Source organism: Trichosurus vulpecula, chromosome 8, assembly GCF_011100635.1.
Source record: "Trichosurus vulpecula isolate mTriVul1 chromosome 8, mTriVul1.pri, whole genome shotgun sequence".
NCBI classification, from domain to species: Eukaryota; Metazoa; Chordata; class Mammalia; order Diprotodontia; family Phalangeridae; genus Trichosurus; species Trichosurus vulpecula.
Window position 1 is genome coordinate 224,227,577 of NC_050580.1, and position 21,740 is coordinate 224,249,316.

The window sequence follows — 21,740 nt, forward strand, 5'->3', positions numbered from 1 at the left end:
TCTTAAGAAAGAAATAAACAAATTTAACCAGAGCTTAGTGCATTAAGAACAAAAGGAAGAAACATTCTCCAAAACAGTTGATTTTCTTAAAAAGAAAGTTATAGAATTCGAAAGCAAAAATTCAGAGGCAGAAGGAAATATGATAGGAAGATAATTTTAAAAACAAGATTGCAAGAACACATTTAAGAACTTTACAAAACAATAATAATGAATTTGAAAATAGGGTGTGAAAATATTAAGGATTATAATCATTTCAGTAAAGGATCACATAAAGGAAAACCTGAATACATTATTCGAAGAACTCATGCAGAAAAATTGTCCAGAAATATTAGAAGGTGGAAAGTGTATGTTGAGAAAATCCATAGAACACCAAGAGAAAGAAAACCCAATTTTAGCTTATAAAGAAATACCACAGATCAAGTTCTCTAACTAAATCATCAAAGAAGAAATTTTACCTAAAGGAAGGAAAAACTCTTTAAATATCCAAAGAGATCTAATCAAAATAAAAGAGTGTTATGCTGTGGTTATCAGAACTCAAAAGAAAAATTAGAATACGATATTATGAAGAACAAGGAAATCTATTGGCATACCAAATAGCATAACATACAAAACTTAAACATCAAAGAAAATAATTGGATGTTCATCAAAAGGAAGGAATTAGAGTCATTCCTTTAAAAGAATTCAGATATGAGTGTTCTTAGGGAGAAGAGATGCAAAAGAGGGACAGATCCTTGAAGGAAGAATCAAAGTAGGGAACCGCAAGCAAAAAGGAATACACTGTTAGCAGCCTGAAGCAACCCCACCACTCTAGAGGGGTTTGGCACCTCCAGAGATCAGCTTTTGTAAGACAGGGCCATTTACCTTTGGTGTTAACTTCTACTAAGGGGAAGATATTGTTGAAACCTGAGGTGGAAGCCATAAGTCAGAAAGAATTGAACAGGAAATAGTAAATTGAAAGGGTGGTTTTCAAAAGGGACAAGCAATGAAGGAAAAGACAATGAATAGGATCAGACCCCTAAGAAGTAGCAAACAATTAATTAACAAGCATTTCTAAGATCTTACTAGTACCAGGCAGTATGCTGAGCTCTGGGGATACAAAAAAAGGGCAAAAATACAAAAACAGCCCCAACTTCAAGTTGCTTACACACTGAAAAGTGAGATAATGTTTAAATAAATTGGTAAATTCAAGATACAGAGTAGAAGCAAAATAACCTTAGGGGGAAAGCACCAAAGGTGCTATTTGAGCTGAGTCATTGCATCACTAATGCAATATTCACAGCACCTACAGCAGCTCTGAATATGCCTGCATAGTTTTGAATCACAAAATATAACAGACTCTCCATATGGAAGACAGAACCAAAACATTTATTCAAACACCAGAAAGCCAAATTCCAACACCAGAAAACCAAATCCATCATAGCAACAGAGAAATCTATACACATTAGCAATGCAGGGGGCAACACCATCCCCAAGTCTTTCCTCTATTAAGTCCTTCCCACAAATGAACACCCTCAAGCAAAGTCACTTCCTGTCTCTCACTCATGCTAACTGCTACAACTCTGACTGCTTCCTCTCTCTCTCTCCAAGTTGCAACTCCCACCATCTCTCTCCCAGTTCTGACTGCTTCCTCTCAGCTCTACTCTACCCTACCTGCCCCATCCTTCTTATTCTACCTATTCAGCAAGCTCATCTCACCACAGGCTTCATGTGACTCAAATTCATGTGACTTAGGCTTCCATGTGACTTAAGCAGGTCACATGGGTCTATTAATGGATGGGAAAGATCTTCCATTTATATTACCATTACTTTCAGCCCCAAGATCTTTCATATCTATTACATACATCAACTGGTGTCAACAGAACTATACAATGATGTAACAGGGATGACACAAAATAAGCACATAAAACAATATCTTAGAGTGAGTCTTGATCACAAGCACCCCATTATTCCTCCCTCAAACAAGTGGGGCCCAAAATCCTTTAGGGTAAGAGGCAAAGGTCTCTTCTTCTACAGCTACTTCCTGCTGAAATTGGATGTAGAGCTGTCCCTGCCCCAAGAGGTCCCATTCAAGAAGTCAGTTCTTTGGCTGGCATCTGGAGCTTGGTCAATGCCAGGTCCAGGGGTGACACAACACAGTCATGGACAGGGGGTGACATCTGGCTTAAGTTATCAGGCATCTACAGGTACTAAGCCTGCAAGAAACAAATCTAGCAAACAAAGTGAGCAGACAAAAAGCCAAAAAGAAAAAAAGGAGACAATAACCAGAAGCAGGGTAGATATAGGGTCAGCAGTACTTAAGAGTCCATGAACCCACTATCATAGCCTCATTCACTGTAGAATATATGAGTTAAGGGTACAATTTGGTAATCATCTTCTCCCAAATAAATAACAGCTACAGTATTATCCTACCCATGTGCTATAATTTCCACAGCCTTTGGAACATTGTCTGGCTTCCATTTTACCCATACTTTAGCTCCCAATTTTATTCTATCACTAGAACAAAACCCTTCAGTTCCTCTGATAGTTATTTCAGAAGGAGGGTCAGTTTTCGCAAGGGGTATTGTTTCACAAGGAATAACAATCACTTGAACTATTCTATCATTTTTACAAAACTGTATGGTTTCTTCACCAAAATTTTGGGATATCACAATAATTTCTCCTTGATAATTAGAATCTATCACTCCAGCCAATACAGATATTCCTCAAGCTGCTAATCCTGATTTAGATAATATCCATTCAAAATTATTCTTAGGGATTCTCATGCATATTCCAGTAGAGATTTTTCTTATTTCCTTTCTATCCAACTAAAAGTCTTCTAAATAATGCAAATCATAATCTGCCAAACCAGGTGTTCTTGGATGCGGTGCTGGAACAGATTGCCTCACAGTCCAATACTCAATATTTGGGATTTTATGTGTCTGTTGTTTTCTAATTTGCAGATCTGGGGTCATCATTCTGGCTAGTGGTGTACTTTCTCCCAATGGTCTATTATTCAAATTACATAAAGCAGTGAACAAATTATCCTTCTAATGTTGATACCAATTATTAGAACTTAACTTCCTTAACAATTCTTTCAATAATCCATTCATTCTTTCAATTAACCTGGATGCTTGTGGATAATATGGAATATGATATATCCATTCTATATTGGTTAATATACAATATCTCTTCATTTCGTTATCTTTGAAATGTGACCCATTGTCACTTTGAATCTGCATTGGAGTTCCATGATGTAGACTTACGATATCTAGAGTTTTACAAGTTTTTTCTGAGTTGCATTCTTATAAGGACAAGCCACTAGTATACCTGAATAGGTGTCAACACAAATACATATAAATTTGCATCCTTTAGCTTGGGGTAAGGGTCCAATATAATCTATCTGCCAAATTTGGGCTGGAACTTTTCCCCTAGCTATCTCTCCAGTTACTACCCAAGGGACAGTTCATCCCTTTTCCAATTGACTTATATAACATTCCTTCTGCTATTTGTTTTAACAACGAATGAGAGATACTAATACCTCAATCTTGTGCCCACTGGTGTGTGGCCTGGACCCCTAAATGGCCAGGCATTTGATGGACCCATTTCGCTAGTACCGGATCATCAGTTGGTGTCAGAGCAGGGACGATAGGTTAAGTAGCAATCTTTGCTAGTCAATCAGCATGTGCAGTGTACTCACATTCTAGCATGGTAAGGGCCATGTGAGCATCTACATGAAAAACTGACAAACTAGTAACCAAAGACATGTCCCATATATCTTTCCATAATTCTCTGCCCCAGACTTGTTTGCCATGAATTTCCCAATTTTGTTTTTTCCACATGGGCATCCAGGTAGCTAACCCATTAGCTGTCACCCATGAATCAGCGAATACATGACACTGTGCTTCTCTCTGTTTTGATAGCTTGATGTACTGCCATAAGTTCAGCACATTGACTACTTCCACCAGTCCCAGTACTTTCTAAAGTCTGCCTAGTACATGGGTTATAGGCTACCACTTTCCAGTATCTTTTGTAGCCCAAATATTTTGCATCCCCTCAGTAAACCACGGATGTTTCTTTTGTTCTTCAGTTAATCCATCACATCCCTTATTCCATTTTATTAAGGACTATACCAGCTATGCTTTGGTTCAGGGGGTGTATCATTTCCCTGAGTATCTATGTTTGCTATAGATTCATGTAGAGCAGAAACTCTACTTTTGCCTGTTTTAGATCTATTTTGAATATACCATTTCTATTTAATTATGCTGGTCTTTTGCACATGCCCAATTCTGTGAGAAGCTGGGGTACTCATTAGCCAGGTTATAATCAGGATTCCAGGCCTTAATATTACTTCATGGCCCAGAGTCAGTTATTCAATCTCTACCAAAGCCCAATATGCAGCTAACATCTGCTTTTCAAAAGGGGTGTACTGAACTCTAGATGAAGGGAGTTTCCTAGACCAAAATCCTAAGAGTACATTTCAGCTTTGTTATTTTTGCAATAAACTCCAGTTTGATATTCATCCTCTACAGTCACTTGTAATTCCACTGAGGCACTTTGCATAGGCCATAAATCTAGGGCCAACTGTATAGCAGCCTTGGCTTCTTCAAAAGCTTTGCCCTGCTCAAGTACCCAATTAAATTCATATTTTTTCCTAGTAACTTTATATAAGGGTTTCAAAATCTGTCCCAGATGTGGAATGTGATGCCTCCAATATCCAAATAATCCTATAAACTTTTGGTCCTCTTTCTTATTGGTAGGGATAGGAAAATCCTGAATCTTTTGTTAGGCTTATAGGAGAATCTCACACAGCCCCTTATTCCATTATATACCCCAAAATTTTATGGTTTGAGCTGGCCTTTGAATCTTTGTAGGGTTAATTTCCCACCCTTTGTTTTTCATATGTTCCATTAAAAGTGTCAAATTTTTCTCCACCTTTTTTCCTTTTTTCCCTATAGTATAATATAACCTATGTAGTGGGTAAGCTGTATAGCAGGTAGCTCTAATTTATCCAAATGTTCAGCTACAATCCTATGGCAATGGTTGGCCTATGCAGATATCCTTGTGGCAAGGTGGTGAAAGTGTATCATTTGCCCTGCCAAGTGAAAGGAAACTGTTCCCATTGTTTAGAATCTATTGGGATAGTAAAGGAAGCATTGGTTAAATCAGTAACTGCATATCAAGTCCCACCATATTTCTGGATCCTTTCTATTAAGGTAATGGTATCTGGAATAGCAGCATACAAGGGAGGAGTCACCTTATTCAATTGTCTACAATCCACTGTCATTCTCCACGTCACATCTGACTTTCAGACTGGCCAGAGAGGATTATTCCATCGACTGGTTATAGGGACTAATGTTCTTGCCTCAACATATTCCTTTAAAGCATTGGTAATTTCATCTTGCCTACCTGGCACATGATACTGCTTTAAGGTAATTATTTCAGAAGGTTCAGGTAAAGTTATTGGGTCCATTTTTATTTTTCCCACTAAAACTGTATTAATTCCTATCTTCCTTACTGCAAATTGGTGTCTTCCCTCAGGTAAATTAAAAGTTATACCTCTCAATATATCTATTCCAATGATGTATTCAGGAATTGGTACAATTACTATGGTATATTCTTTCTTAGGTAATTGTCTAATTTTCATCATTAGCTTGACTTGTTTGGCTGATATTTCAGCCCCTCCCAGTCCTGTGATGGTAATAGGAGTTCCATGTTTAAACTTATCAGGGTTTCCATATATAAAGGAGGCCTCTGCCCCACTATCTATTAATGCCCTAGTTACAGTATTTGATCCATTTTTCTAATAGATGGTCAAATTGATATGGGGTCTGTAATCCATCTGTGTATTTCTTTAATCTGAGCTGAGGCTTGGCTAATTTCCTATTCTCCCTGAAGGTGTGACAAACTTGGATACAATGATTCAGGAGGGCCTGTAGGGGAGGCTCTTACTTCCCTATTTAGTCTAACATTAAGCACCTTTTCTCAGTACATCTTATATAGCTCATTAGTTGGAATACCATCTATTCTTCCAAAATCTATCCCTGCTCTCAATAAAGAAGTAAACAATTCTTTTCTTGTCAATCTATGCGGACTTTGAATCTGCTGGCTCTTCTCTCTTGAGGAAATTTATCTTTTCCCCATTCCACTAAGTCACTTAACTGTGAAATCCTATCCAGCACCTCCAAAAGAGCACCCTATGTCCTGAATTACTAGAGTCAGAATTAGGTGCTTATAGCAGGAGGAGCTGTCTTCACTATTATATTTCTATGAGAAACTGCTAATGATAAGCCTTGGCATCTCCCACAGTTACTGCAGTTTTCATTACCTCTTCCTTTAACTTTCCCATACAGTCTCTAAGCAAATACCAGAGTCTATCTCCACTAGGCCACGCAGAGTCAGTAGGATACTGTCCACAGCTAAAGCTAACAGATTAGTTGCATTGTTACCGCCTTGCATATGGTAATCCCTAAAAGCTTTCTGGACAAAAGGATTCTGACTAATACCTATGAATTTCAAGCAATCTACATTATCTATCCCTACTCCTGGGGGAGGGGGTGCCCTTCATCACTGATTCCCACCATCTAAGATGCTAACAATTCTCCCTTCCTTTGGGTGAACCAACTCAAAATATCTATGACCTCCAGCTGAGTAAAATCCTCAATTATTTCCCTAAATAATGTGTGGCCCCCCGATTCTTCTGTTTCCTTTGTAGTACTGGGCGAACTTCAGAACTCGAAGCCTCCTCCTCATTTAACTTTGTTTCATTTTCCTCCCACAATCCTTCTGGCAGGTGTTGGGGCCCCAACTAGGCCCAGCCTGTGCAAGGGCTGCATGCACATTCCTTTTGTTAGTTTTTTGCTTCTCTTTAGCTAAATGAACAGTAGCTCGTTCTTCTACCACCTGAGACCCTCTAGCTTTTTCTTCTAAAGGAGAGCCCGAATGCTGTAGCACACAAAGTTGCCCACGCAAACCAGCCAGCTCCCTTTCCATGTGAGCTTTCTTCTCTAGCAGCTTGTCGCTGCTTTTATACATAAGACAATAACTTGTTAGCAAGGCCCAACCTCTCCTACACACCCCTGCCAGTTCTTTTCCCAGTTCTGTTGGTATTCCTTGCAAACATCTTTCTAAATCTCTGGTTTCTCCCTTCTGTAGCCTTGGTTCCTAGTTTTCACAGAGCCCTATGCTTTTAGCCCATTTTCTTGCCAGGGAGGAATAAGGTAAATCCTTCCATCCTGGGATATCCATATCCCTCTTTAAAGCCCTCCTGCCTCCAAATAGAGGTCTGATATTTCACAATCCCATCCTTGTCACCAAATGTAGTGCCAATGCAATGTCTACAGCACCTATGGCAGATATGAATATGCTGGCGTAATTCTGAATCACAAAATATAACACACTCTCCTCATGGAAAACCAAAGCAAAATATTTATTCAAACACCAGAAAGCTGAATCCCAACACTAGAAAGCCAAATCCATCATAGCAACAAAGAAATCTATACACATTAGCAATGCAAGGGGCACCACCGTCCCTAAGCCTTCCTTCTATTAGGGCCTTCCCATAAATGGACACTCTCAAGCAAAATCATTCCCTGGCTTTCATTCATGCTAACTGCTGCAACTCTGACTGCCTCCTTTCTCTTTCTCCAAGCTGCAATTCCCACCATCTCTCTCCCAGCTCTGACTGCTTCCTCTCAGCTCTGCTCTACCCTTCCTGCCCAATTCTTCCTCTTCCACCCATTCAGCAAGTTCCTCCCACAACAGGCTTCATGTGACTCAAATTCATGTGACTTCTATGTGACTTAAGCAGGTCACATGGGTCTATTAATGGTTGGGAAAGAACTTCCCATTTACATTACCACTACAGTCATCAGGGGTGTTAAGAGGTGGAAGTGAGGACAGAGAGTATTCTAAGCATGAGGGACAGTCGATGCAAAAGCACAGAGATGGGAAATGGAGTGTCACATGAGAAAGACAGTAAGTAGGCCAATATCACTGAATGAGGAGAGTGAGAAGAATTAGAAGGGTAGGAAGGGACCAGTTTGTGAAGAGACTTAAATTCCTGGAAGAAAACTTTATATTTGATCCAAGAAAGAGTAGGAATACATTGAAGTTTATTCAGCAGTGGGGTGATGTGGTCGGGTCAGCAATTTAGAAAAATGAATGCATGAAGCACTTTATGGGACTGCAGAATTGGCAATTTACATTTAATGTTTCCTCTGCACTGTCCAGATAATTCATATTAGGTCCTTGCTTTCTGGAAAACCAGGATAGAAGTCCAGCTCATCCTCCTGCTGGGGGTCATCCTCTCCTCCTCCTGCCAGTAAGGTCCAAAAGAGAAAGAACATTGATAAACATTCTTGAAGTAAATGACAAACAGATCAAAACCTTACAAAAATACTTTTGGAGAAAGCAGATATCATTTCAGCAAGCAAAGCAAAGGTTAAAAACAGCTACATATCAATGGATTTGTCCAATGTAACTAAGTTGTTTATTTCTGTATGGAGTCTATGTAATGGCTTACATCCAAGAATGGAATCAAAGGTCTCTGCATCGATGACATTCTCATTAACTCAGCCAACAATGTATCAACAAAGAAGGGTCAAACAAATACTGAATCATGTGGAGTTGTTTGGGGAAACAGATGTATTTATGATGGCAATTCAAGATCCCATTTGAAATTATAGAAGGGTTATCCTTAAAAAGCCTGATTTTGTTAATCAATGTAGATTAGTCAAGGAAATGGGAGAAATTTTGCAACATATCACTGCATGCTATAAAAATGTAACACCTATGAATATGTAGCAATTGACCTGGTAACTAGAAATTTACATCACAAACTCACTAACCAATGGACTAACCAATGACAACCAAAGGACTAACCAATGACTAACCAATGACAAATCTCAGTACTACAGCCACAGACCTCAAAATATCCTAGACAATTCAACCAATAAACTATACTCAAAATGTTACCATTGTCACAGATCAAATTGTTGCCCAAGATCATTTGGAAATAACATTCATAAAAAACCTTTAAAACAATGTTGTTATAGATGCTATTATTCCAAATATTCATAATCCTCAAGATTCATGAAACAATAAGCTTTCAAAATATTTAAATCTAGCAGAAATCAAAAGCATCCAAAACTATGTAGATGCATATAGTCCTTGCTGTCCTTTATAGTACTGGAGTTGTTCCAGGGATGATTTTATTAAGCCTCTAAGGAATGATCTTATATAATAATACTTTTATTCTACTATACTCTCATTGACAAAATCATTTTATTTCTCACTTCATTTATAGTAATCATAGTTAGCATTTATATAGCATTTTAAAGTTTGTAAAGTGTTTTACAACTCTGGGAGATAAGCGCTATTATATTCTCAACTGTATCGATGAGGAAACAGACAGGTTAACTTGTCTAGGGTCACAAAGTTAGTAAGTATCTGAGGCAGGATGTGAACTAATGTCTTCCTCATTCAAGGTCCAGCATTTGATCCACTTGACAGCTAACTACCTCATTTCTCCCAGGAATTCTATTTAAATTTGTACCCAAGCCATATTTTTCCTTGGTTTTTTTTCTTTTATTTGTTCTGGAATTATTCTGTTCTGGATTTGTGACTTGAATATCCCTGCCAAAATGATAATTCTTTATGTTGGGGTTCTTTTTTTTCTTGCTCGTTCTTTCGGCCTTGCTTACTGACTGGACATTGTATTCCATTGGATCCAGCTGATATTTCCTCAGATTGTTATTATTTTATTCAAGTATCTTAGGGACAGCTCCAGGGACCTGAAAGTTTCAGTGCACCCTCCTGGTCTGAGCCCTGCAAGTTCTGACCTGAGTTCTGATAAACACAACTGTGTGCTTGATTCTGGTTGAAGCTCCAGTAGATTGTTCCTAGACTCAAGCATTGTTAGTTATCTAGAGGACCTGCAAGGTTCAGAGTGGCAGAACTACAAGTTTTCTTTTGCTCTGGGCTCACCACTCTGATTATTCTACTGAAAACTTTAGACTGGGCTGGGGACTGGTTCTGAAACCCTACTCCCAGGTTTAGAGCCAGGCAGATCCTGACTGCTCTTTTTCCTGCTCCTTGACCAGTATACAGCTCACTCATTACCACTACATTCCCTGGCCTACCATCCCTAAGAGCAGGTCCCTTCAGTGTGCACTCAATCTGTGACTCTGCTCTGAGATACGAGTAACAGAGCTGCCAGTTGATACCCATTCCTGCTCCCACACACTAGCAGGATCCTCTGTGCTGGATCTGGGACCTCTTCTTCCTCTAATGCTCAGTTGTAGGTCGTTGTTTAATTCCTCATGCTAGAAGGTTCCACATAGTGTTCTCTTGGCTAGACAACATCCCTGGAGTCCACAGACCTCTCTGCCTCTGCCAACTTAAATTGAAAAAATGACTCACTGTGATTGTTTTCTTGGATCTCCCAATCAAGACTCAGTCTGATACATTTTCTAGATAATTGTAGAATAGTTGTGAATGAAAGTTAGGCTGTGCTGCTTTCTTCTTCTACACTATCTTGGCTCATCTCAGTTCTTCTAGTATCATATCAATTCATTGGTCTTTGGAGAAATCTTAAATTCAAAGTACAAGTCATTAAATCAATATTTATAGATGGCCTAAAAACCTCATCATTCTTAGCCTGTTCTGTGACTCCCATCGGCAACCAATGATGATGTAGATGTCCAAAGAGGAGTGAAGCTAGTTTTGTATTTTCATCTCTTCAATGAGTTGCAATGACAAAAAAAATCAGCATTTACTGACCATCTGACTGGCAATAAGCCTCTAAGGGCTGACTCTCAGTCAGGAAAGACATTCCTTTGCATGAACCATACTCAAAATCTTTCCTGTAGTTTAATAGAACCTACCTATTCTCTACTAGCATAGTTTTCAAACCATTGTTACCTCCATACCATAATAAGACATTTGACTAGGATTTTTGTGGAGGACCTTTTCCATGTGTGATGAAAATAAGATACCACCAGTCTGACTTGCTCTGCGTAGCCACACATTAACTTCAGCAAACTTTAACACATACTTATTATGCACCTACTGTGTGCAGAAGATTGTTTGGGTACTGTGGGAATATAACTATTTTAAAAGCTACAGTATTTTGATGGAAATAAAGTCTATAAAATGACATATAAATGCATAAGAGAGAAGCATACCAATTATTATGCAAAGTCAAGGGGAAGGATTGTTATTGATTTGTTTTAGAAGGAGCTGTGGGAATCAGGGAAGATTACATGGTGGGGAAACGGCATATTAGCCACATTTTAAAGAAAAATTCAAGGCCAATAATCAGGTGAGATATTGGCCAAACTGCAGAATATGGGCCTATTCTCTTCTATTTGTTTTCTAAGACCAGTGCCAAGTAGACATGATGAAAGAAATATTTACCAACCATCCTCTTGTTTAATCAACAGATTGATAACACACCTGCATTCAAGGTTGTGAGTCCAGATGTATTTTCCAATATGAAATCAGGGAGAGTAGAAAGCTTTGGCCAAATATGAAATCTTTAATAGTCAGTTCTTGCCTTTTAAGTTAAAACATTCAGAAAATAGTGATTTCTATGCTGTGACATTTCTAGGTCTCATTCAGAGAATAATATCCAAAGTTGCAGAGTTCGAAAAAGCCCATAATTCTATAGTCCAACCAGGGTCCTCAGGGAGAATTACTGGTCTTTTCAAAGTAAATGCTACTAATTAGGAAGCTTCTTTCTATTCAGGGACTGACTGCAATCAGGCTTACTTTCCTTTACTCTATATGACCCCCCTCCAAGGAACAATACCAAAATGCAAAAAGAAGATGAGATCTTGCCAGGAGGTCATTCTAGGGAGGTTGCTTCATGGAGTGATACTGTAGAATTTCCACAGGGGGAATAAATCCACACACTTCAGTAACAGTGATAGAAAGTGCTCTCAGCAGACTTATTCCACAGCCAATGGGGCTAGTGTAACCACCTGTCAGATTCACAGCTGTAACTTCAGTTTTTAGAAAAATAGCACATTCCTTCTCTCCCTCCTACTGAGAGTGAATCGCTCTTGCCAGCTCTCAAGCAGAGAGAGTTTGGCTAGGCTGGTAGCACTCAGCTACAGTCTATTAAACTGAAGCTACCTTTGAAGTTTGTTAACAAGAAAAAACTCAATTTTTCTATCTATTTAAACTCAGATTCAAGGAATAAAAAAGTCAGTGGGAAGTATTTTCAATCTACATATTTGAATGTGTGGCATTTATAAATTCTTGATGATACTCAGATCAGAACAAAAAACCACAATGAAAGACCATTAAATCTGTCCCCTTTGCTATTTCAAACATAGAAAAATGATTTTAGTGCTCCTAGAAGTCAGAAGCATATGCCTCTTTTAGGCAAAGGATAGTGGATACCTTTCCTCATACTTTATGTCATTGTTTCTAGCATTTTACATTTCACAGCACTGCATATTCCTAAAATACTTTACCATCATTTTTATCCCTTCAGCAACTTTTTACTGGATGTTAGGATATATCACTCCTGTTGCAAATAAAATAGAAGAGTCAAATTACTTGCTTAACATCACAAAACAAGAAAGTTCAGGTATGAATATGTGTCCAAAGTAAGACCTGAAAATAACTCAAATAGCCACCAACATCCCCAATCCTCATTGTTCTTACTGAAGAATATTTCTCTAACAGTGACTTTCTAGGCAGTCCTCAGTTCCTTTGGTATAGTTCTTGGCACAATTCTCCTTGTTCACCTTTCCAATTCATTCTGGGAACTTATAAAAAGGACTTTTAAAATATGAAATGAGATTATTGTAGAAGACCTTTCTATTTGCACATTCTTTTTTTTCTGCTGGTTCCAAAAAGTTCCATTGCTAAAACCTTAAAACACAACATACATATTTTAGGTTTTGGGGAGAGTCTAAATCAATAGTTTCATCTGTGTACAAGACTCCCCCAGATTTAGAAACTCTATCCACCAAATCGTATCTAAATTTATTTGTAACTTTTGCAGTCCTAAAGAGTCTTCTGGGTCACTAAGTAACTTACCTGTGGTAACAAAGCTAGAATGTATCACAGGCAGGACATGAGTCTAAGTATTCTTAATTCCAAGGTCAGCCCTACATTGATTGACTTTCTAGGCTGGATTTAGCTAAGTTAATTGACTTTATCATCTCATTGTCATCATCATCCTCATTTTTGCCATCACCATCATCATCATTGTCACCATCATCATCATTGATCTTTTACTATTGTCCAGTAATTTAGGACTCAGAAAATGATTGAGAAAGAAATATAATCAATTTTCAATTATCCATTTGAAATGAACAGGAACAAGAAGAATAAATAAAATTCAGAGAAAAACAGTAAACATTATTTTTAATCAGTAGTATGTTGACTTTCCTGAGAAGCCAATCCTCAAATAATTATGTACAGCATATCACAGGCACAAAAACTTGTATTTTGTGATATAAATGGTCTGGAAGTCTGCGTGCCTGGATCCTTTCTTACCTCTCACACTAATTTCATGCATTATTCTAAATCACTTTGGGTTTCCCCATCTGGAAATTTAAAATCTAATATATGATCTATTTGCGAACAGGAAAAATCATTGGGGAACCTCAGAAAAAAAGCCTTTAATAAACATAGCAATAGCTATGTAATTGAATTTTAAAAAGAAAAAAAATTCTTTTAATTTATGGCTGAGTTCTCTTATATGTTTATAGCATTTTACACATGAAAAGGACTTGAGGAAACTGGGTTACAATTGGGGCAATTGTAGTTATAATTGTAATCTAAGGGGCCAAGGGCCAGGACCAAGGATCCAGGTTTCCTAACTCCTAGTCCAATGTTCTTGTTTAATTTCTTCTTTCATAAAAAAGCCACAGAACTTTAGAGCTTGAAGGAACCTTAGAGATGTATCCAAAACAACTTCCTCCATCAGTCTAGGTGTGAGGTGATAAGGGTCTGCATTAGAGTGATGGCAGTTTCAGAGAAGAAATGGGAATATATTAAAGAGATGCTGGAAAGATGGAATCAACAGGTCTTGGCACTAGATTGGATATGAGGTTGGGGGGAGAGATAGTGAGGAGTCAAGGATAACTTCTCGATTGTGAGCTTGAGCGATTGGCATAATGGTGTTGCCTTCAAGAATAATAGGAGAGGTGGCGATGGAGAGGGGAGGATTTTAGGGAAAGATAATGAGTTCAGTTTTGAACTTGTTGAGTTTAAGAAGTCTATTGGACATCCAGACATCAAGTTCAAGGTGTCCGAAAGGCAGTTGGAGATGTGAGATTGGAACTCATCAGAGAGGTTAGGGCAGGAAAGGTAGATTTGAGAATCATCAGCACAGAGATGGCAATTAAGTCAATGGGAGCTGATGAAATCACCAAGTGAAATCATATTGAGGGAGAAGAAAAGAAGGACAACAATAGAACCCTGAGGAATACCTATGGCTAGAGGGCATGACCTGGATGAGGATCAAGCAAAGAAGATTGAGAAGGAATAGTCAAATAGGTAGGAGAACCAAGAGAGAGTGATGTCTTGAAAACATAGACAAAAGACAGTATCAAGGAGAAGAGGCAGATAACCAGTGCCAATGCTTCAGTGAGATTGAAGAAAATGAGGACTGAGAAAAGGCCATTGGAATTGGCAATTAAGAAAACGTTGGCAGTTTTGGAGAGAGCTGTTTTGGTGCAATTATGAGATCACAAGCTGGATTATAAGAAGTGAAGAAGAGTTTGAGAAGAAATAGAGTAGAAGCACCTAAGAAGTCATTACATTATTCCATGCAATCTGTCCTAGATACAGTGTTGATACAAATCCTTGCCCTACACATCTACTCTATCAGTCTACCACATAGAACATAATCCTCTCTGTAAACACCAAAGAGGAATTGTACCAAATAGTACCAAGGCTCTCTTAATTATTCCTGCGTCACATCCCTAATTCTCATTTTCACTGTTACTGTCATTTTCTTCTCCTATATCCCTGTTCTCAGAGAGACAACACATTTTTTCAATGATAACCCTGGGTCTGAGATCATATTTCCCACAGCAGTTCCTACCTCCAAGCCTATCAGTTTGTGCTTTTACAAATTCTGTCAACTGCCCCTGTGCTTTTATGACCCATTCTCTAAAATCCAAGAGCTCTGTATCTAGGTGCTGAATATGCTGAGCCAGATTACTTTCATTTTCCTAATGTCAGCAATCTAGCTTCTCTAGAACTGCTAAAAATAACCAGGGAATGCTCAGCTTGGGATTATCGTTATCCACATCTAGCTACCATGCAGTTTTGTTCCATTCCTGCCCCAACTATTGCCAAAATGCCAGACTCCACACAGGGCAGCTTGGCAGTTCAGGTTCAAGACTGGAACATGAGACACTAGTCGAACTTTTAGCAGTGAACTAAAGGAAGTTTACTTAGCCATAGCATGGGAAAGATTTTCAACAAAGATAGAGCATTTGACTTAGGTAAATGCCCCCCTCATCTCCTTACAGAAGTACATCTGCTCATCTGGGAAGGATGTAGCGATTGCCACTCAGGGAAACCATGGGATATCTATCTGCCAAGGCTGAAGGTCACTGACTATGTAGGCTGGTGTATTTATCATCTTTAAGTGACCTGGAAGCAACATAAACAGTGGCACAACTTAAACCTTATCCCCCTAAGCCAATTAAGACTCAGAGAGAGTTTTCTTGTCTTTTTAGAGAAAGAACTAGCCTACTCAATATGATAGAGGACTCTTGTAGTTATTGTTCCTAACACAAGCTACTAATTACAGATAAAATTATTAGTAAAATATGTGTTTCATGGCTATAAGAAGAGGTCAGTAGTTTATCTGTTCTGTCATCTATAGAATCACTTGATGTAAATAGAAAAATCTGAACAGGAAGTACCCTCTTGTTCTTTTACCCAGTCAAAATGTACTTTAAGTGCCTAGTCCCTTTCCTGAATCAGAATACCCATTGACCTACAGTGATTTTAACAAGGTACACAATGTGAACATTTTGAACCCAAACTGAAGGTCTGTTAAAGAACTCACACTCCCTACCCTACTTGATATTCTAAAGCAGCTTGTTACCACTATCAGTAAGGAAAAGCAGTTGATTTTTGGAGCCAGAAGAAAGCTGCTGTTGTGAATAATTCTGATCAGGGTGCCAGTATCTCTCTTTTTCTAAGGCTGCCTGTATCCAACCTATGAAAATAAAACTAACAAGGCCTCCAAGCCATTGTTTCTAAACTTGTGCTTATCTATAGAGCTAATTAAAAAGGCAGGAGGCAAGTGAACCAGATGAGACATCTGTGTAGTTCTTGGAAGTCTGGTTATCTGGATGCCTTTCCATGAGTATAACTGTGTACCTCTGGTTGTGAATATCTCTGGGGAGTATGTCATGATGTGGGCTATGCTGCAAGCTAACGAAGGTCTTCAAATACAGCATTCATCTAAAAGCTTAAACATTGATGAAATTCTTACTGATGCATTCTTGACAATACTTTAGGAACACTTCCATATATTCTTGGATATATTGGTGTCTTAGAGACCCTGGAAATTAAAATTCACAGGATCCTGACAGCCACAGAAATGTAAAATCCTAAAAAGTCAAACATCATCTTTAATTATCTTACTCCAGTATGATTCTCCGAGTAGTTTTGTAAGAGTCAAAGCTTGTGTTGGCATCAGCCCAACTTTCAAAATAAATTCCTCACACATACTCCCCTTAGTATTCTGTGACTCACCTATGATACACTTTTCTTCCCAAAATTTATCCTTTTGGCCAAAAGTTGTATTCAATGGTCTAATGTTGGCTTCTACCTTTATTGTCTAAATCAGGGCTTCTTAAACTTTTTCCACTCACAACCCTTTCTTGTCCAAGAAATTTTTACACAACCTCAGGTATATAAGTTTGTAAAAGAGGCATACAAATCAAACATTTACTGATAATAAATCATAAAGAAATTGATTTTAAAATAATTCCTTGGTATACATATGATTTTACCATTTATTGAAGATGATAGAAAATTTGCATACTAATAAGAGGGATGTGCTTGTTTATTTTTACATAAAGAATTAAATCTTGGCAGAATATTTGTTACTGTAGGATGTAAAACATCTTCAACATTTTTCAGAGTGGATCAATATTTTGACTTTATAATCATTGGTGCTGAGCACCACTTCACATAAATGTATAGTAAAAAATGGCAGAAGTATGTTTAGGGGCATTTCATAAATTGTTGGAAATTCTGTCCTAATCCCAAGCCAAAATTCATTTAACAATTTTTTAGGAAACTCAAGTTTTAAACCTGTATTGCTTGATAATTCAGCAAATTCTTTTTGAACTTTAGTGGCAGATGACTAACGTTTTGGGGTTTTTATTTCAATTGCACATGGTTTATGAACCCAAGATAGTTTTTTTATAATTGAAATTTGAAGAGAAATATTTCTGAAACTGTGTCTCCAGGCACTTCAGATGATCAATTATAACTCTTACAATTAAATCTTTGGGAAGGTTATTTTCAATTGTAAAGTCATCTGTAGCTGTAAACATTTCAAAAGAACCATTTTCCACCCTATTCCTTTCTAGTAAATTTAACTTTTTTAAAGTAAACTTTTAAAGTTAACTTCTTTAGTAAAACTTTCAATTTTATCTTTTAACATAAATACAATTTTTTCCTTGAAGTGACATGTTCAAATCATTGAGTTTTTCAAAAATATCTGACAAATAACACAGTTTTGAAAGCCATAAATCATTATAAAAAATTAACAAAATCAGATTTGTGGTCAGTCAAAAAGACAGCAACTTCATATTTCAATTGCAATAATCTATTTGAATTTCACCCTCTTGAGAGCCACCTTACCTCTGCATGTAGTAATAAGCTTTTGTAATCAGAGTCCCTGTCTTTCCAAAGGTTTGAAAACAAAAAAAACTGTTAAGGTCAAGGCTTTTAATGAAGTTAATGATTTTGATAGTATCACAAAGCACATCTAATTCTGGGGATATTTCTCTGTCTATGAGTGCCTCCTGATGAATCATGCAATGAGTAACAGTGATATGTTCATTGCCACCAGCTTTAACTTTTCCTACAAATCCACAATTCTCACCCATCATTGCTCCAGTACTATCTTACAGATTCTAATGTAATTTTTCCATTGTAAACCTTCACTTGTAAAAAATTCATGGACTTTAAGATATATATACATATATATATATATACATATATATATATATACATGCATACACACACACACACATATACACTCACATGTGCTTCCTTCATAAACTTATCTTACATAAAGTAACAACTGTGCCATGTTAGAAATATCAGTTGTTTCATCTAACTGAATTGCAAACTCTGGGCTGCCTTTAAGCCTGGTAATAAACTGATGGAATTGGGCATTACTCATTTCAGAAATTCTTTTGAAAACCGTATTATTCAATAAAGGAATTTTATGAATTTCATCCCCATCCTTTTTCCTCGTGAACTATTTCTGACATTTTAATAGCAGCAGGTAACATGAGATCTTCTACTCTTGTGTAGGGCTTTTTAGTTTTTTCAATTAAATAAGAAGTTTCATAAGATGCAAGTAAATACTTTTCATTAACAATAACAAATTTCTCAAAACATTATTTTTATTTATTTGAAGATTTTAAAAGTCACTCAAAATATTCCTTTGGTTTATTACAGTATGCTGCATGCTTGGTATAGATGTCATTTTAATTCGGCTTATTTAATGCTCTCCACAGACAAAACTTTAAATTAAAATTAAAAACAAATTAAGTAAATTGGGTTTTCTACACCTTCATCATTATTAGAAGTAAATCCATATTGCAAAAATGAATTGACATTTTCTTTTTCTTGCCAATTTAGGTGTCCTACAGCCTGGTAGTAAAAACTCTGCCACATTGTCATCAGTATTTTTGCCTCTTCTGTATAAATTTAGCCACTTATCCATAATCAAAAAATATTTTTGTCCTAAAATATAAATAAATATTGCCAATAATTTATCAAACAAATACTAGCTTTAGTTTATGAAATTACATTTGTTTGTGCTTAATTTTAAAAATTGACATTCACATTTATATACACATATGGTTGTAATGATGGAAAAAATATTATTAAAGGGCTTTTGACTTTACTTGTTGCAATTAAACACATTTCTGTAAAAGAACGAGATAACAGCAATTTTTAAAATCAAACATTCTGACACAATACAATCCAAAGATATACTAATTTTATACTTATATGCTGAGGAATGATGATAGAAAAATATTAAGTCTTTATTTTCCATAATTAAACTATTATGTTTCTGTAAAAACAGAAAACTTTACACGCACAGTAAAAACACTGCAAATTCATAACATACAATAGTCTCAAATGTGAGCCATGGTATTTCTGGCAGTGTTCATTGGCATTGTGTGACATGATGGTATGAGCAATGCAAAGAGTGCATGTTGTATGTTCAGAACCAAAGCTACAGTGAAGTCATGCAGTGTAACATGGGCAAATGCTGTCAGAAATACCTTGGATTCATTATGCTTTTAATTTTGAATTAATTTTTGGTCGTTGTGTGTTCAGCAACCTTTGACTGTTGCCAAATATTTTGTTACCCTCCACATTCAGTTATGTGACCCTGTATGGGGTTGTGACTCACAGTTTAAGCAGTGCTGGTAAACTAATCACTCATCTAGTATTTATTAATGATTTCCTATGAATAGAGTACTACGTTAAGCAAGGGGGATACAAGGAAAGACAAAAATATGCTACCCATCTTGAAGGAGCCCACATTCTAATGGGGTAGACAACATGCAAACAACCACATATATACAAAATACACATAGGAAAAATGAGAGAAAATCTCAGATGGAAGGCACTAGCAGAAGAGGAGAGGGGCTGGCAAAGACATCTTATAGATTTGAGCTGAGTCTTGAAGAAAGCCAGAGAAGTCAGAGGAGTAACCTTATAGGCAGTGAGATATTTTGCCTCCATTCATTACTGTTCCCACTTATGAAGATTCTCCAAATATTGGCTTTTTATGTTTGCTTAACCAGCTGACGTAGGTAAGTAGAGGAGTAGACCACCATAGTGCCAACTCAGCCTAGCCCTGGGGAGCTTGAACACTCTCAGGAAACCAGTAAACTCCACCACACAGCAGCACATACTGAGAGATCCTAAGGCAGAGTGCCTTTTCCTGTTTAGGATGCAATGGTGGTATCAGTAGTCACAGACGAACAAGGGTCAGACCTGCTGGTCCCACACAAGCAAGCACCCCTAAGCAATATAGGGATTATTTCATAGTGTACAACTCTGGGTTCCTTGACATAGATGAGGTCATTATAAGATTCATAGAAACCTTCACAGTATCTACTGATTTGATCCTCCATCCTTACTATGGTATCTTATGTGCTATATGCTTAAACTTGAGCAACAGCCACTGGCTCGGTGGAAATATATCTAACAGGCCAGTTTTGGCTAGACTGGTCTGGTGGATCAGATTCAGGAGCCATTCAAGAATGAAATGAGACACTCATAGCCCATCTAACAAGTATCAAATGGAAGTTTACTTAGCTATAGCAAGAGAAAGGCATTCAGAACCTAAAAAAGGTATTCACTGGGGATACATCTGACTCAGCTGGCTCAGCTTTATTGTAAATCTATTGATCATACTGCTGGTCTGTAGTCCAAAATCCAAGGAAAGAATGTTAGTTCATCATGTTCTGATTGCTTTTGTACTCAAGCAAATATGAATCTATGCCAACAGTCTAAGTTTTAGTTCCCTGAGCCAATTAAATCTCAAGAACATTTTTAATACCTTGTAAGGAAAACTAGCCTAATCTTCCTTCCTTATCATATTGCTCCCCCTATGACAAGCCATCATTTCCTTATATGCTCAGTGATTAACTTCCTTGTGGGAGCTCTGTTTGTCTATACAGTCAATCCTAAACATTCACGCATTTAACTTTCATGACTTCAACCATTCACATAATTTTATTAGTAACCTCATTTTCACTTTCACATTGACAACCCTGTACATCTTGGCTATGGGCAATAGAGGAAAAAAAGGTGAGATGCAACCAGATTTGTAGAGTGGCCAGTATCCTACTAGGTACCTCACTGATAAAGACCACTTGTAAAGAACTCCCCATGCATTTGTTGCATATTTTTATTGTTTGCTTCTATAACTCAAGTTTTGTGTTGTACTTATGTCCCCAAAGCATACTGCAAGTCCTTTGGGTTCTAAACCCAAGTGTGCCAGGTCAGTGATGTGACTTAGTGAGAAAGTCATGTCAGAATGTCTACAGCCACTGTTGGCCTAATCTAGAGATATCAAGACTGCTAATCCCATTATCAATCACAGCCTCAAAGAAAGTCAACTCACCTCTGCTATGCTCCCATACTTCAAGACACTTAAGGATCTCAAAGTGTATGGACAGATTATTTCAAGCTAGTACATCCTTCACAGTCTCCAGTACCATCCACCAGCCATGAAGGACAGTGTCAGAGGTGATATTGAGACATCGCCAGTTTTCTGATAGCAGTAACTGAAGTCCTGGCAACCTCTCCCTTGGTTTTCAGAGGCCAGCCAAGGTAAAGAGATTTACAGCAGTATAGTATAGAGTACAATGCCCTCATACCACCATCTGACACGATGAAAGGGAAAATTCAAGTTAAAAAAGTTTTAGTTTTAAGAATTTTATTTGTTATACAGTATTTATGATACTGTAGATTTCATGTGTTATGAAAAGCAAATATTCTCTGGA

At 37.4% G+C, this 21,740-nt stretch overlaps 1 long non-coding RNA gene across 1 annotated transcript; it reads right to left on the reverse strand.

Annotated features, from left to right (window-relative positions):
• Positions 1-8,152: 8,152 nt before the first annotated feature.
• LOC118829322 lies at positions 8,153-21,479 on the reverse strand. The gene is made up of 2 exons (XR_005008991.1): positions 21,359-21,479; positions 8,153-8,293 (listed from the first exon to the last, which is right to left on the reverse strand). It is a non-coding gene; the product is annotated as an uncharacterized LOC118829322 (long non-coding RNA).
• Positions 21,480-21,740: the final 261 nt, after the last annotated feature.